Source organism: Bubalus kerabau, chromosome 8 (genome assembly GCF_029407905.1).
Source record: "Bubalus kerabau isolate K-KA32 ecotype Philippines breed swamp buffalo chromosome 8, PCC_UOA_SB_1v2, whole genome shotgun sequence".
Lineage (NCBI taxonomy): Eukaryota > Metazoa > Chordata > Mammalia > Artiodactyla > Bovidae > Bubalus > Bubalus kerabau.
Genome location: NC_073631.1, coordinates 43,762,607 through 43,780,283, shown reverse-complemented (window position 1 = coordinate 43,780,283; position 17,677 = coordinate 43,762,607). Strand labels below are relative to the sequence as shown.

Sequence of the window (17,677 nt, the reverse complement as noted above, 5' to 3'; positions counted from 1 at the left end):
GTCTCAAGACAGGCTAATATGGAAATTGTGGGTACTATACTGGAAACTTCATAAGATTTTTTCCAAAAGTCATGATAAAATGCTGTTCTTTACTGTCGGTAGAGGATGATGGAAAGAACACTAGACTAAGAGTTCAAGAGATGAGTTTATGAGTTTAAGAGCAGTGGACCAAGAGTCCAAAGAGATGAGCTATGCTTGCAGTGTCAACATGGACAAATTATTTCACAGCTTTGGGATTTCACTTGCTTAAATTATCTAGGGGGTTGGAATTGTCATTTTCAGCTCTGAAAATATAAGCAAATGTGATAGAAGATGGTCCTTTTATCAATTTGTCTTTTAACTTTTAACCCCTTATTTATCAACTTATCATTTTCCTAAACATTTTGAAGAGTCCTCTTAACACTCCTCTGAGAAGGCAATGGCACCCCACTCCAGTACTCTTGCCTGGAAAATCCCATGGACGGAGGAGCCTGGTAGGCTGCAGTCCATGAGGTTGCTAAGAGTCAGACACGACTGAGCGATTTCACTTTCGCTTTTCACTTTCATGCATTGGAGGAGGAAATGGCAACCCACTCCAGCGTTCTTACCTGGAGAATCCCAGGACGGGGGAGCCTGGTAGGAGGCCGTCTATGGGGTCGCACAGAGTCGGACACGATTGAAGCGACTTAGCAGCAGCAGCAGCAGCAGCAGCATAACACTCCTACTCACCACACCTTCTACTCAAGATCACTTTTTTTTAGCTATCTAAACTTTTATTTCTCAGCAATTTTGTTCAACATGTTCTGGCTTTGGGATCTTTGCTGTGTAATACTTGGTAAAATTTGGATTGTAGGGATGGGACATTCTGGTGGGCATTTTAAACCTTCCATTACCTGACCCTCTCTTTCAACACTCAGCCATTCTCATTTATATCTAAGGCTGTTGTGAGCTTGAAGAGAGAGAAATAGGACACCTAACTATTCTTTCTTCACGCTGGTTCAGCTGTAATAAACATAATTAAACTTTGGATAATTTGGTGTCTAAGGGCACATATTTCAGGTTTTTCATTGCTTGTTCTCAGCCTTAAAGGAAGGGATGACCATAGCACACACTCACTGAACAAAGCTGGCCCACCTTGGACACGTATGAAGTTAGAGATCAGATAGTTTAACTCAGTATCATAGGCAAGGCTCCTTCACAGACTGTCTCAAGAGGTTAATCAGAGAATGTGCATGTTTCATTCTACATATGAGTAAGTTCACAAACCTATACCAGAATACCTGGTAGTATCTGGATCACACTGTGTAAAATGTCCAATGATAATTACTTAACAATTTGTTGCTATCATTTTTACATTTTTTGAGGTTTCCCTCAATTTTATTTACTACTCTTTACTTAGAAGCAAATGGATATACAATCTTGGTATGATAGTTTTTCCAGAGTGGAAAATCCCCCACAGAATATGACCAACTATAAATAACTTTTTTCCTATGATGCTATTCATATTCATAGGTTAGTATATAACCTCATTTATATTTGTACTTTTCATATCAATTTTAAATTCTCCATCCCATAAGATGTACATGACTCTGTGTCCTTCCACCTCCCAATTGAAAAGAGTAGAGACTATCACTCTATGTTATAGTCAGAATGGGCTTCGTCTAGATGTCGAGTGCTATGGTAGGGAGGGAGAGGGGTTTTTGTGCTCCAGCAGTTTATTGGCTCTCAAGACGATGAGTCAACCATTTCAGACTGTTGGAGGGGAAGGGCCATCTACAGGAGGAAATCACTACCTAGTCATCCTCAGAGGGGCCCACGTGTGGTGCGCTCCCTCCATAAGAGCCTCTGGTCTCTCCTTCCTGCTGGAAAGAGTCCTTTTGTCTCACAAGGACACAGGGAGAAAAGGACTGTCTGCATAGTCCAGAAACTTCTGCAACCGATGTCAAAAAGAAGAAATGAAAAGGAATCTTGAAAGTCTTTAGAGAAGATCAAAATGCACTGGCTCTTTTGACTCAGAGAAACAAGCGGAAGTTTCTATTTCCATGGAGCCTGCCTAAATGCTCCCCTCATAGAGAAGAGGAAGCAGCAGCCTTATGGGCTCCTAAAGGTGGCCAAACTCCAGCTTTAAGGAAAAGCTGACCTAGAGGGCCCCTTTTGGATGGCAGCTGAGATGTATTTTGCTTTGGGAAACTTTGCCAGGTCCCTGGGCTGGGCAGCTCTGACCTCCTAAAGTCACATGTTACACTTTGCCAAGGCATGTGGAGGTCTTTAGGGATCCCAAGGAGACTCATGAGTTCCATCCATCCTGACACTCTCAAAAGTCTAGGTCTAGCAGAGCTCCATTCATATGGAGAGGAGCTTGTGAGGTTCCTTTTCGTTTTGCAAGCCAGCAAACCAGGTGAGGTTAGGACAACCACAGAGCAAAGAGAAGGCTCATGAGACTTAAACTCATGACCTCATTTCCATTAGCACTAATTCAGCCCAGGGCACAGCAACACAGTGTTCCCAAGCAGAACTCATGACTGTTTTTATAGCAGATTCCTTGTTTTTCGAAGAGTAACGTGTGGAAATACTGTTTGAGTGAGTGAAAGTCACTCAGTCATGTCCGACTTTTCGCGACCCCATGGATAGTCCATGGAATATACCAGGCCAGAATACTGCAGTGGGTAGTCTTTCTCTTCTTCAGGGAATCTTCCCAACCCAGGGATCAAACCCAGGTCTGTCACACTGCAGATGAATTCTTTGTCAGCTGAGCCACAAGGGAAGTCCAAGAACACTGGAGTGGGTAGCCTATCCCTTCTCCAGGGGAAATACTATATAGAGAGATGGTTTCTTGATTGGTCATAGAAGTAAAGATTCTTTTGTTATGCTTCTCTGGATTAAGAAAAAGAGAGAGCAATGTTATAAAATACAACAGCCCCAGTGATGTGTTTAGGTCACCCCAAGACAGGCAAATGAATAGGCAGTGGAGTAGGGTAAGTATAGACTATGTGTAATTTACAGTTAGTTATTCCAAACTATGGAAGTATTTTGTTTCCATTTTGGAAGAGAAAATAAAGTTCTTATTTCTTTGGACTTCCAGAGAAATATCCTATTTAGAACACAGCTTAAGCAGCCATGGAAGTAGGAAATACTTATAATTTGTATTGCCTGCTTGCTAGTCTTATTTTCTTCCTTTAATTTTTCTTCCTTGCCTGCTTGTAAAGGGTGTGAATGTGAGGCTCCAAATTTCCTGTCACTCCTAGAGCAAAGTGTTTGGATAGTGTCTAAGGTGTTAAGAACTCAATATGTTTAAAAGAATAGCTCATTCGTCCTCTCGGGAATAGTTATGACAGAAAATTAATAAAATAGATGGAAAGGACCATGCTTTACACACAGGCAAGGGACAGCATTCCTGGTATTTGTCAAATTATGTCATGTGAAAATACAGTATTTTAACAGTAAAGATCATGATATAAAACACACACACACAAAACACACACACCCACACCCATTCACTACAATAACAAAGTATACATAAGCGAACAGGAAGACAAAGAGAAATGTCTTGCATGATGGAGATGTAAGTTTTTCTTTTACACTTCTTAAAAAAGATATAGGTGTATAATTATTTGTCCTTTGTACACACACACACACACACACACACACACACACACACACGATATCTGATAGAGCCTAAAACACCAAAGATCAAGGTATCCTGGCAGTAAGGGGAGGGAAAACTAGACTTTTGGTGGATTATGTTTTTTTCTCACTCATCTAACCTGCATCACAGCAATAGCTCCTTGTCCCTTCTTGTGGCCCAGAGTATGGTAACCTTTGTTTCTAAAGGTCCCTGAACCGGGATGCCTGATACATTCCACCTAGCAGAAATACTGCTTGTACAACACTTTTGACATCTGTACTCTTCTGTAATTTAATTAATCTCTTCTACTTACAAACACACAATCCACAGAAAACCTGAGTGGAAATTGGGTGGTGGTGGTGGTTGGTAGTGGGGTGTTATTCTACTAATCTAACACAATCCTGAAAGGCCAAATCAGTAATTCAACAGCAGACTCAAAAAAAAAAAAAAGTGTGATTTATAGGCATTCTCATCTCACACCATTTCCTGTCAAAGAGAGTAATAGCTATTGGGTACAATAAGAACCAAAATATTTTGATTCAAAGAATGATGAAAATGGCTGGAAAACCTATTCATATTCAAGTAAATCTGTGGATTGGAATAATTCTAATCTAACATATCCTTCTTTATGCATAAGATCCAGAATAACAGCAAATGTTTTCAATGTGCTAACCATAGGCCAATTTAGTAATTTTGTCTTTCATATGTGGTGACTCATATAAACCTCATAACACCACAAAGTAGCCAGTACTATGATATTGATATTAAATACGAACAAACAGAAACAGGAAGCTTAACTTACTTGGCTAAGATCACACAACTGGGCGGTGGCTAGAACTCAGACCTAGGCTGTGCTTGTAAAATCAGTCCCTTTTTTTCCCTGAAGATGAATGGATTCCTTTTTCTGAAAAAGAACAGAATCTGTCATTTATCTCATGTCTATGAAAAATAAATTTTCAGTGATTTAAATGTAATAGCTGACATTTATCAAGTGCTCCCTCTGTGTCAGGGAACTTTTAAGCTCTTTGCTGAAATATCTCACTATTGGCTGCAATAATCCTTTGAGGTATTATTAGCTCCGTTTTAAAGACAAGGAAACTGAGGATGAGAGAACGAATAACGTGTCTAAATTACAAAAAGTAAAAGGAACACAGGATTTAGGTAGTTAGATTCCAGGGCTCATATCCTTTACCATTACTTTCCATATTCAGTGAGTTAGTCAACCACCCATGTTTACTGAACACTCAGCTCAGAGTGCTTGCAATGCAGGAGACCCGGGTTCCATCCCTGGGTTGGGAAGATCCTGGGGAGAGGGGGATGGCTATCCATTTCACAATTCTTGCCTGGAGAATTCCATGGACAAAGGAGCTAGATGGGCTACAGTCCATAGGGTCGCAGAGTCGGACAAAACTGAGCAACTAACACATGTAGTTTAGAGTTAAACTGAAGGGTATCTCCCCCTTGAGATGGTATTGCTGTCCCCTTGGGGATGTAGAGTTTGTCTGATACCATGAAGAATGAAGTCCAGGAAGCACCAATAATTAGGACCATTTAAAGCCCATGAAGATTGACTATCAGATAATAGTTCTTTCCCATGTATTCTGACTAGCTGCAGATTTATACCCTGCACTCTCTGCCAAAGCCTTCTTGGACTTATTATTAATGTTTGAGTATGCCAAGACATGCCAAACTTATATGAGTAACTATCCCTGTCTTGTAATGTGGTAGAGTTGTTACTATTTCTCTCAATGATTACGTTCTGGGCAGGAAGATGACATCACGTTAACTAGATAAGGTAAAATTTACCTGTGAACTTTGTTCAACATGGTATTCTTGATGTATTCTTTGTAGAAAGGGGAGAAGCTAACAACAGGAATGAATAAATTAAACACTGACATTTTAGAAAGAGAATAGACTGATAGTTGATTGTCAGGGACTTTACCACCAATAATCTGGATGACCTTACATTTCCTGTAATATTTAAAATCCAGAATTATGCATAATGGCGGGGTTGGGTTCAATGATCTATAGAAGAGACTTCTATTTCTAATATTTAAGTGCTTTATAAATAAGAGGTATATTGTAAAGGAAGATTGGGGAGATTGAGAAGAATGGTGGTGATAGTTTGTGGATATGGACATACAATGAAAAGGCAATTTATAAAGTAAATTAAATCTTTAGAATAGATTATATTAGTAGTCTAGGGATGCCAAGCTGCTGAGTCTCTGCCAGTAGCAGTTTATGTTTGATCATGCACTAGCTAATCAGTTAGCATGTCAATTCATCCTTAGCAGTTTTTATCAGGCCTGGACAGGGTAGGTGAAGACTGTTTATGGGATCAAATCAAGATGGTTATAATCAGGAATCAGTCTTACAGCCAGGAGTTGAGAGACTATGGGTCCAGTTGAAAAGGCAAGGCTAGCAGCTAAGGCAGAAGATATAGACTAAGAATTCAAGTTCAAATGGGTTCGTAAATATCAGACCCTGTGTAAGTATTTGGTCGCTGTGTCAAGCTTCATTCCTTCTAGGCCCTACAGGCTCATGACACCAAGTCAGTGAGCAAGTCTGATCAAAAGCACCCACTGCTGAGAAATAGAAAAAGCATCTGATTAGAAACAAAGCAAAACAAAAACCTAAGTTCAAATCCTGCTCCAATATCACTGTCACAATAGAAATGTTAATTAATTTCTCTGAAAAGCAGTTTTTTTACAACAGCAAAATGGGTGTGACCTTCCTCCAAGAGAGTTTAAGTATTAAATTAGGTCTGTACATGAAATTGCCCCCAAACTAAAATACACCACACGCAATGAAAATCGGCTATGAATGCTGTATTTCAACTGACAACTCAGACAAGAACTCTTTCAGGAGATGGAGTCTCTTCCCTTTCTGATTTACATGATGCCTAGACATTTGAAAGTTAGCTAGACTCTTCAAAGTTCTATTAAAAATCCCTGTTATAGCAAAAGATCATTCATAAACACTCAGACAGTTGAAAGAGCTTAGGATAAGAGTATGCTAAGGACTCAGTGTGGAATTAATAGGAAGATTTCAGCTGTGCAAAAAGATCTGAATACATACTGAAGTTCTATACGACCAGATCTGAGCAGACTGTGTCCTCTGAAGACCAGAGAAATTACTTTCCACCATAGTAATCGGTGTGGAGACTTGGGGAGGCAGGGGTGGTGGATCTCAAACAGCAGTAGCTGGCCAGAGAGACAGAGGGGCCAAGGCCAAGAGCACTGGACCTGGAAACACATGAGCTACCAAGTGCTAGTGATGACCGTGCTGCTCATCTAATGTGACCTTGCAGAAAAGTTCAGTGCCCATACTACACTTGTGAAGTGAGGGCTGGGACCAGGCGACCTCCAATGTTTCTACCGGTTGTAAGACTATGATTCTGCAAAGTGACTGTGCCTGGTATTTGTCCATCAGATTTCACTGTTCAAAGCATGTTTGCAACTGTTAATCACTGATTCTATTTGAGACAGGCATGGCGTATATTTTTATCTGTATTTTATAGATAGAGAGGTAGGCACTTGGAGGTCGCGGTACCCATCAAGTTTCATTTTGGGGCCTGAGTCAGGATCCAGATTCAGAAACACTTAGTTGATTTTTTTAAATTATGTCAGAGTTGAATATGTTTCCCTTTAAGGATTCTTGGCAATTATAAATTATTTTGAACTATCATGTGATACGGTGGCTGCTATGGAAACTGCATTAATACATGAAGCATGCAAAGCTTGTCACCACATCAGATGGTGCTGCCCTTTGGCTATGCTAACTTACTCATCTGGCTTTTTTTTTTTTTTAATAATTTTCTTTCTTATTTTTTCCCAAACACATGCACATTATGCTTATAACCCAAGAAATCTCATTGTGAAGTGACTCATTCTTACAAAATGTATTCAATGACTTGGAACAAAAGATTCTGGTAGAAACACAACCTGGAAAAAATATTCTATTTAAAAATATATACATAGTATTCATTTTGTATTTCTGTGCCTCAACTAAAATGTTGAAGCTATGGAAGAAAAATTAATGAGCTGGCATAATGTTTATATTAAAATTGAAAAGGAAAGACATGCAATAGTTTAAGTATGATTTTTTTCAATTTAAATAATATATAAAGATATTTAGTATGTCTGCGTTCTGACCAGGCTATGCATTTTTAAACTTGGCATACATTTGTGAAATACTGGCATTTATAAGCATCAATGAATCTTAAAAGAGTAGTCATTGCTTTTATATCTGTACATACTATTAAATATAAATATATATTACATATAGGCATATAATATTTATAATATCTATAAACAGTTACCACCTGCTATAGACTGAGTATTTGTGTTCCTCAGAATTCATATGTTAAAATCTAACCTCCACTGTAATGGTATATGAAGGTGGGCCTTTGGGAGTTAGTGAGGTCATGAAGGTGGAGCCTTCATAAATGGGATTAGTGTTCTGTTAAGAAGAGACCCCAGAGAGATCCCTTGCCCCTTTTAGCATAGGAGGACAAGGAGAAAAGACTGTAGAGTGTGAACCAGGAAGCAGGACCTTGCCAGATACATAATCTGCTGGCACCTTGATTTTGAACGGCCCAGCCTCCCAAACTATGAGAAATAAATTTCGATTATTTATAAGCCACTCAGTCTACAGTATTGTTATAGCAGCCTGAAAAGACGAAGATACCACCTACACATGCTCCAAAGCTTGATATTCGTGTTTTGAATGCTAGAGCACTCTGTCTTAAGTGTGATTTAATTGTTTTGAAATTGCCCCTGTTCTACCCCTCAAACTAGTGGAGATGTAGATCCATAAATTATATGGACCAGTAGTACTTACTTTTTCCTGCATTCACTGCTCTCAGGCAAACCCTTGTATCCTCATTTCTTGGGCCTCTTACTTGTTACCTTGTGATGCCAACTTTGGTTGAAGTGGTAAATAGTCAGTACTATGTATTTCTTGGTGCCAATTTATAGGCTATTATAGAAAATTGTCAAGCTTTTACCTGGGGCCAAGTTATGGTGGAGGTAATGAAGATAATGGCAACCTCCTTCAAAAGGTCCCATGCATGCACTGCTGCACTCAGTGGCCCCAGCCCTGCAGCAGGCCACCACTGACCCACGCCTCTGCTGGAGACTCCTGGACACTTTTGGGCAAGTCTGGGTCCGTCTCTTGTGGGGTCACTGTTTCTTTCTCCTGGGTCCTGGTGCATATAAGTTTCTGTTTGTGCTCTCCAAGAGTCTATTTCCCAGTCTTGCTAAGTTCTGGCAGCTCTATGGTGGGGTTAATGGTGACCTCCTCTAAGAGGGCTTATGCTATACCCAAGTCTGCTGCACCCAGAGCCCCTGTCCCTGTGGCAGTCCACTGCTGACCCGTACCTCCACAGGAGATGCTCAAACACAGTTCCATCTCAGTCTCTGTGGGGTCCCTGGGTCCTGGTGTCCACAAGGTTAGAGCCCTCTGAGCATCTCTGGAATGGGGTTTGATTCTAAACTCAAATTTGCCCCTCCTACCTTCTTTCTGGGGCTTCTCCTTTGCCCTTTGGCAAGGGGTATCTCCTTACAGCCCTACAGGTAAATAGCAGGGAGGGAACCCAGCCCCACCCATCAACAGAAAACTGGATTAAAGATTTACTGAGCATGGCCCCGCCCATCAGAACAAGACCCAGTTTCTCCCTCAGTCAGTCTCTCCCATCAGGAAGCTTCCATAAGCCTCTTATCATTCTCCATCAGAGGACAGACAGACTGAAAACCCACAATCACAGAAAACTAAACAATTTGATCACATGGACCACAGCCTGTCTAATTCAATGAATCTATGATCCATGCTGTGTAGGGTCAAGATGAACTGGTCACAGTGGAGAGTTCTGACAAAATGTGGTCCACTGGAAAAGGAAATGGCAAACCACTTAAGTATTCTTGAGAATCCCACGAACAGTATGAAAAGGCAAAAAGATAGGACACCGAAAGATGAACTCCCCAGGTCGGTAGGTGCCCAATATGCTACTGAGATCAGTGAAGAAACAACTCCAGAAAGAATGAAGAGACAGACCCAAAGCAAAAACAACACCCAGTTGTGGATGTGACTGGTGATGGAAGCAAAGTCTGATGCTGTAAAGAGCAATACTGCATAGGAACCTGGAATGTTAGGTCCATGAATCAAGGTAAATTGGAAGTGGTCAAACAGGAGATGGCAAGAGTGAATGTCGACATTCTAGGAATCAGCGAACCTAAAATGGACTGGAATGGGTGAATTTAACTCAGGTGACCATTATATCTACTACTGTGGGCAAGAATCCCTTAGAAGAAATGGAGTAGCCCTCATAGTCAACAAAAGAGTCTGAAATGCAGTACCTGGATGCAATCTCAAAAACGACAGAATGATCTCTGTTCATTTCCAAGGCAAACCATTCAATATCACGGTAATCCAAGTCTATGCCCTGGCCAGTAAGGCTAAAAGATGTCCTTTTCATTATAGGGGACTGGAATGCAAAGTGGGAAGTGAAGAAACACCTGGAGTAATAGGAAAATTGGGCCTTGGCATACAGAATGAAGCAGGGCAAAGGCTAATAAAGTTTTGCCAACAGAATGCACTGGTCATAGCAAACACCCTCTTCCAACAACAGAAGAGAAGACTCTACTCATGGACATCACCAGATGGTCAAACCAAAATCAGATTGATTATATTCTTTGCAGTCAAAGATGGAGAAGTTCTATACAGTCAGCAAAAACAAGACTGTGGCTCAGATCATGAACTCCTTATTGCCAAATTCAGATTAAATTGAAGAAAGGAGGGAAAACCACTCGACCATTCAGGTATGACCTAAATCAAATCCTTTATGATTATACAGTGGAAGTGACAAATAGATTCAAGGGATTAGATCTGATAGACAGAGTGCATGATGAACCATGGACAGAGGTTCATGACACTGTACAGGAGACAAGGATCAAGACCATCCCCAAGAAAAATAAATGCAAAAAAGGAAAATGGCTGTCTGATGAGGCCTTACAAATAGCTGTGAAAAGAAGAGAAGTGAAAAGCAAAGGAGAAAAAGAAAGATATACCCATTTGAATGCAGAGTTCCAAAGAACAGCAAGGAGAGATAAGAAAGCCTTCCTGAGTGATCAGTGCAAAGAAACCCAGGAAAACAAGAGAATGGGAAAGACTCGAGATTTCTTCAAGAAAATCAGAGATACCAAGGGAACATTTCATGCAAAGATGGTCTCAATAAAGGACAGAAATGTTATCAACCTAACAGAAGCAGAATATATTTAGAAGAGGTGGCAAGCATACACAGAAGAACTATACAAAAAAGACCTTCATGACCCAGATAATGACCATGGTGTGATCACTCACCTAGAGCCAGATATCCTGGATTGGGAAGTCAAGTGGGCCTTAGGAAGCATCACTATGAACAAAGCTATTGGAGGTGATGGAATTCCAGTTGAGCTATTTCAAATCCTGAAAGATGATGCTGTGAAAGTGCTGCACTCAATATGCCAGCAAATTTGGAAAACTCAGCAGTGGCCACAAGACTGGAAAAGGTCAGTTTTCATTCCAATCCCAAAGAAAGGAATGCCAAAGAATGCTCAAACTGCCGTCCAATTGCACTCATCTCACATGCTAGTACAGTAATGCTCAAAATTCTCCAAGCCAGGCTTCAATAGTACATGAACTGTAAAATTCCAGATGTTCAAGCTGGTTTTAGAAAAGGCAGAGGAACCAGAGAGCAAATTGCCAACATCCACTGGATCATTGAAAAAGCAGGAGTTCCAGCCTTTGACTGTGTGGATCTCAACAAACTGTGGAAAATTCTGAAAGAGATGGGACTACCACACCACCTGCCTGCCTCCTGAGAAATCTGTATGCAGGTCGAGAAGCAATAATTAGGACCAGACATGGAACAACAGACTGTTTCTGAATAGGGATATGAGTACATCAAGGCTGTGTATTGTCACCCCGCATATTTAACTTATATGCAGAGTACATCATGAGAAACACTGGGCTGGATGAAGCACAATCTGGAATCAAGATTGCCAGGAGAAATATCAATAACCTCAGATATGCAGATGACACCACCCTTATGGCAGAAGGCAAAGAAGAACTAAAGAGGCTCTTGATGAAAGTGACAGAGGAAGAGTGAAAAACTTGGCTTAAAGCACAACATTCAGAAAACTAAGATCTTGGCATCCAGTCCCAACACTTCATGGCAAATAGATGGGGAAACAGTGGAAACAATGACAGACTTTATTTTTTTGAGCTCCAATATCATTGTATATGGTGATGAAATTAGTCATGAAATTAAAAGTCATGAAATTAAAAGATGTTTGCTCCTTTTAAGAAAAGTTATGACCAACCTAGACAGCAGATTGAAAAGCAGAGACATTACTTTGCCAACAAAGGTTTGTCTAGTCAAGGCTATGGCTTTTCCAGTAATCATGTATGGATGTGAGAGCTGGACTATAACGAAAGCTGAATGCCGAAGAATTGATGCTTTTGAACTGTGGTGTTGGAAAAGACTCTTGCGAGTCCCTTGGACTGCAAGGAGATCCATCCTAAGCGAAATTAATCCTGAATGTGTGTTGGAAAGTCTGATGTTGAAGCTGAAACTCCAATCCTTTGGCCACATGATGCAAAGAGCTGACTCATTTGAAAAGACCCTGATGCTGGGAAAGATTGAAGGCGGGAGGAGAAGGGGATGAGAAAGGATGAGATGGGTGGATGGCATCATAGATTCAATGGACGTGAGTTTGAATAAACTCTGGGAGTTGGTGGTGGACCAGGAGGCCTGGCGTGCTGCAGTCCTTGGGGTTGCAAAGAGTTGGACACAACTGAGGAACTGAACTGAACTGTGAAACTTTTATTTGTATTTCTGATTATAATGAGTTGGATTTTTATATGTCTGTTAATTATATGACAAAATAATTAGCCTTGAGTTTGGCCATTTTGCTTATTGATTTATATTAATGATTTAGATATAAAAGGAATTAAACATTTTAATAGGATGGAAAATGCTAATATTTGATATATTAAAGGTTTAAATTTTATGTAATAGGTAAGTCTATTTTGTCTTCATACATATTATAATGATTTCATTCTTAGAAGATTATCTTCCACATTGAAAAATTTGCATGTATTTTATAGTTTTAGATGCTACCTTTAAACTTTTCATCATTTCAATATATTTTCAATATAATGCCAACTGAGAATTGGCTTTTGTTTTCAAAAGAATTTTTCCAACACAATGTTAAACATATCCTTTTCTTATGGATCTGTGACATTTTACACCCTATATGAGATTCTACTATTTATCCTAGAGTTTCTCTAGTATCTGTCTCTCAGTTCTTAAGACACTGCCACACTATATTACCTATTGCACCTTCAAAATAAAGTTTATAATCCGATAGCATAATTCCTTCCTTAACATGACACAAGTCTCATTTAATTTTTCCAGATAAGCTCAGTAAATCCTCACCCTCAATCAATATTCCCAATGTTTTTCCTGTTTCATTTCTACTTACTTTATTTGTTCTGCCTTATTTTTAATATTTATCTCAAACTTGTAAAAAGTTGCCAGAAATAGTACATACTGAACTCAGAATTTATAGAACTGTTTTTACAGAGCACCTTGGATGAATAAGAGTTAACACTGGGCAGGAGTTCAGAAAGACATTGCAGTCCAGGTTCGATGCAGGATACTGGATGCTTGGGGCTGGTGCACTGGGACGACCCAGAGGGATGGTATGGGGAGGGAGGAGGGAAGAGGGTTTAGGATGGGGAACACATTTATACCTGTGGCGGATTCATTTTGATATATGGCAAAACCAATACAATATTGTAAAGTTAAAAAATAAAATTAAATAAAAAAAAAAAAACAGAAAGACATTGCAAAAGTTGTTCTGAGTTCATGCAACTTGAAAAATGGACAATTGAATACAGAATTTTTTTTTTTAAAGCAAGAGTGGTAGCAATAAAGAATTAATATCTTGTACTGGGAAGGCATGAAATGTTTAACTGGTAAGTTCAGATATATTACTCAATTCGAGTATCCTTAGCCCCAAGAGCAAGAAATTTCTTTACCTTGGGAAATTTGCTTGCAATCACACTAACATGGTATAGAAGATTTGCACTGAACAAAGTTACAAGCAAGACTCATATCTCTAGCAGTTATGGCATTGCATGCTCTCATAGGAATTATGAGACCAATGGAATTATGATTTGGGGTCTTTAATGGAGGAAAGAAATCAATATTTTTTCAAATGTCACATTTATGAGGCAGTGAAGTATCACAGATAAACTAAGATTTGAAACCAGATTCCCCTATGTACTGGTAGTTTGATAATGGACAGTTCCTGAGCCAATCTGATTTTAGTTTCCTCATTCAAAAAATAGTTTGTAAGGAATGTAAAAAAGATTAAAGGACATAATGAAATGATTTACGAACTAGGAGCACTTGAAACACAGTACTAATAAATGTTAATTATGCGTTACAATTAATGAGAAATTTTTAAGCAAATGGGGTCACACAGAGACGGACACGACTGAAGCGACTTAGCAGTAGCAGCAGCAATACTAGGACATCAAGAAATCACTGCTATGGGTTATAAAAACATGGAAAAAACAGCTCATAGACAAGAAAAGGCAGATCTAAACAGAATCAGGACAGGGACAAATCTAACTGATCCTTTCTAAAGGAATTTAATACATTCATAGAAAGATCAACATTGAAACATTTAGTCTTATAAAAGATAGGACTTCTTGTAAATGGTGCTCAACTCTCTAGAACTTTGTTTGAATTAAGCTGTTTGAAACTGGAAATGTAAGTGATTACATTTGTTTGAAACAAAGGCCAGCCCTAAAAATAACAGGAACAAAAAGGTGTATATATGAAAGATCCCTGTGTGTAAGGGAGACAAAGTATAGGGAAGTGGTCATTTTGGACATACACCCAAGAACATCAAGACAGAGAAAGGTTCAAAAAACAAAGAAATTCATTTGCCAACAGAAATATCTTCAATCTAAAGAAATTTGTTTTCTGTATTGGGAAAGTATAAGCTATGTCATTAAATTTGTCCCCAAGATGTATCACAAGTTCCATAACATTTGCAGTGAAACATGCATTATGGACTGTAGAAAAAAGAGGTCCTAAGTTAATAACCAATCAGATAATTACAGGAGAGAAATGGAAAAAGTGGAACTTATTTTAAAACTTATGGCCTGATTAAAAACCTGAAGAAACAAAACTAAAAGCAGTGCTGTGACCATTTGTCTCCAGTGATACAGAAGTAGTTGAAGTAATTTCTGAACAGATTAATAGCAAATGTCCTCACAGAAGGTATAAAATGTACCATAGCTTTTTCAGATAAGTTATCAACACCCAGAAGGGAAATTTATAACTCTACTAAGAGAGTTAGAGAATTATCAGAGTAAGACAACATCCTGAAAAAGATAAGAGATGGAAAATATTATTGAGTCGATGTGCCTAAGTTCTAAATATACTCAAAGACAATAGCAATTAGTTAAAAAATGTTTGGACCTGGGACTTCATTTTCTGTAGAACTGACAATTCTGTTCTTACATATAAATTATAATAGAAGAAAGCACTTAAAAAAAAGATTGAAATTAAGAAAATGATGCTCCTTAAAATGTAAACAGTAAGTTCTTAGACAGGACATCTCATCAGGTGATATTTCAAGAATGTGTAAACTCCTTTGATGTCCACAGGAGTTACCAGGATTGATTGACCTTATGACATTGCCATTCAAATACATTTCATAGCAAAATGAGACACTGAGAAGCAAAAAATAAAGAAGAAGAAGAAAAGGGGGCAGGGAGGGGGAGAAAGAGAAGTTAATGAATTCATTAATTGTAATACTCATCAGATGACCAAAATACATTTCTCAGATATATTTGGTCTTCATTCATAGTTCTTGCCACACAGCTCCCCAAACCCTTGGGTTTTCTCCCATCACAATTGGGTTTATGTTAATGAAGGTGACTTTTGGATCCCACCCCAGGGTGGGCCAGTTGCCAGGAGAACCAAGCATGTGAGTAGAGGATTGGACTTTCAGTCCCATCACCTGATTTTCCAGGAGGGGAGAGCGAGGCTTGAGGTTCAATCAATGACCATTAGCCAATGACTTAGTCAGTCATAACTATATGATGTTGGAGTATGAAATATCAATCCATTTCAGTATTCTTGTCTGGAAAATTCCATGGACAGAGGAGCCTGGCAGGCTACAATCCATGGGTTGCAAAGAGTTGGACATGACTGAGCACGCATATGCATGCGACTATATAATGTAGCCTCTATAAAACCCCAAAGGATAGCTCTTTGGCCCTTTTCAGAGAGTTTCCACATTGGGGAGCCAGAACACTTCCACATGCCACTGTGCTGAGCCCCAACTCCCACAAGGACGTACGATTCTTTGTTTGGGACCTATGTATCTCTTTATCTGGTTATTGATTTGTATAATTTAATACCCTTTTATAATAAATTGGTTATTGTATGAATAAACAGATTTTCTTAAGTTTCTGAGTGAGCCATTCTAGCCAATTAATTGGACCTGAGGAGAGGATCAAGGAGACTACTGACCTAGAGCCGGTAGCTCAGAAGCACAGGTAAAAACCTGGGCTTGCAACTGGCATCTGAAGTGAAGAGTGGTTTTGTGGGATTGAGGCATCTAGCTGTGGCGTCTGACTCCATCTCTAAGTACAGTGTCAGAGCTGAGTTCTCCAACACCCTGCTGGCATCTGAGAATTGCTTGTTGGTGTGGAAGCCTCCAAACACACATGTTGGAATTGGATTCAGGAACCCTTTCACTCATTCATTTATTTTATCACTAATTTAGTAAACGTTTACCGAGTGCCTGCTTATATTCCAGTCAGTGTTCTAGGTGCTGGTGATATAATAATTAATGAAGTGTCATCCTCTCAGGTTTTATGGTAGCAATGAAGATGTGCGGGCATGTTCAATCACGTCTGACTCTTTGCAACCCCATGGACTGTAGCCTCCTCTGTCCATAGGATTATCCAGGTGAGAATACTGCAGTGGGTTGCTATTTCCTGTTCTAGGGGACCTTCCTGACCCAGGGATCAAACCCATGTCTCTTGTGTCTCCTGCATTAGCAGGTGAATTCTTTATCACTCTGCTACCTGGAAAGCCCACAAAGATGTGGCTGTGACTGCACGTAATTTATAATATTAGATAGTAGTAAGTGCTATAAAAGGTATATAGTACCAGCATTCACAATGTTAATGAAATCTCAGGAGGTAAACATTAGGCCCAATGTAAATAACCCGGAAAAGTAGGCTGAATGTGAATAACCCAAATGAATGTCGCCCAGGAGAATCCCAAGGAAGTTGAGGAAATTTAAGTCAGTATCTATGATAACTCACAGTGTGGCAAATTCTGCAGTGCCCTGCCCAGGGCTGACTTACCCCTCTCCAAGCGGGTAGAGAAACAAAATTCCACCGGCTCACAGTGTTTCTGACTCAGTGTTATATACCCTTGGAGCAGGTGCGACGAATGACTGAGGAGATAACACTTAGGCCCAGCCCTTCACACCAGATAGAGACAACTCTCAAGGCCATCACAACGCCAGATCGCCAAGTGAGATCAGCTGAGGCCTGCGCTGTAAACGCACGATTGGTCAGCTCCTGCCTCTTGGTGCCTCCACCCTTAATTCTTTACAGGTGTGTCTCCGAAGGCCTTTCCTGGTAAACATTCTGCCTGAAATTCTCCATCTTGTAATGCGTTTCCAGGGATCCAGTATAACACAGATATACTGAAGCAAGTCAAGCCATTACCTAAGAAGCTTGGTGAAAATTCAGTACAGACTTTTTTCCTTCATGTGCTAATTGGCTATTTGTATATCTTCTTTGGAGAAATATCTATTTAGATTCTCTGCCCATTTTTAAAATTAGATTCTCTCTATTTTTTATTATTGAGTTGCAAGATTTCTTTATATATTTTGGGCAAAAACTCCTTTTGAGGTACATGACTGGCAAATATTTTTCTCATTATGTGGGTTGCCTTTTCACTTTTTTAAAAATTGATTTTTAATTGGA

The 17,677-nt window shown here is 39.5% G+C and overlaps 1 protein-coding gene across 4 annotated transcripts in view; it reads right to left on the bottom strand.

The window, feature by feature from the left end:
* The window catches only part of LOC129659069 (cullin-1-like), a 120,646-nt gene extending 103,461 nt beyond the window's left edge, over positions 1-17,185 (bottom strand). For 2 of the 4 annotated variants that reach the window (XM_055590139.1, XM_055590138.1), the window contains exons 1-2: positions 17,048-17,185; positions 4,407-4,508 (exon numbers count right to left, since the gene is read on the bottom strand). The gene's annotated coding sequence lies outside the window, so the exon portion shown is untranslated. The remainder of the gene's footprint in view (positions 1-4,406; positions 4,509-17,047) is intronic. The other 2 variants (XR_008717778.1, XM_055590140.1) reach the window with 2 other exon arrangements.
* Between the last annotated feature and the right edge of the window lie 492 nt (positions 17,186-17,677).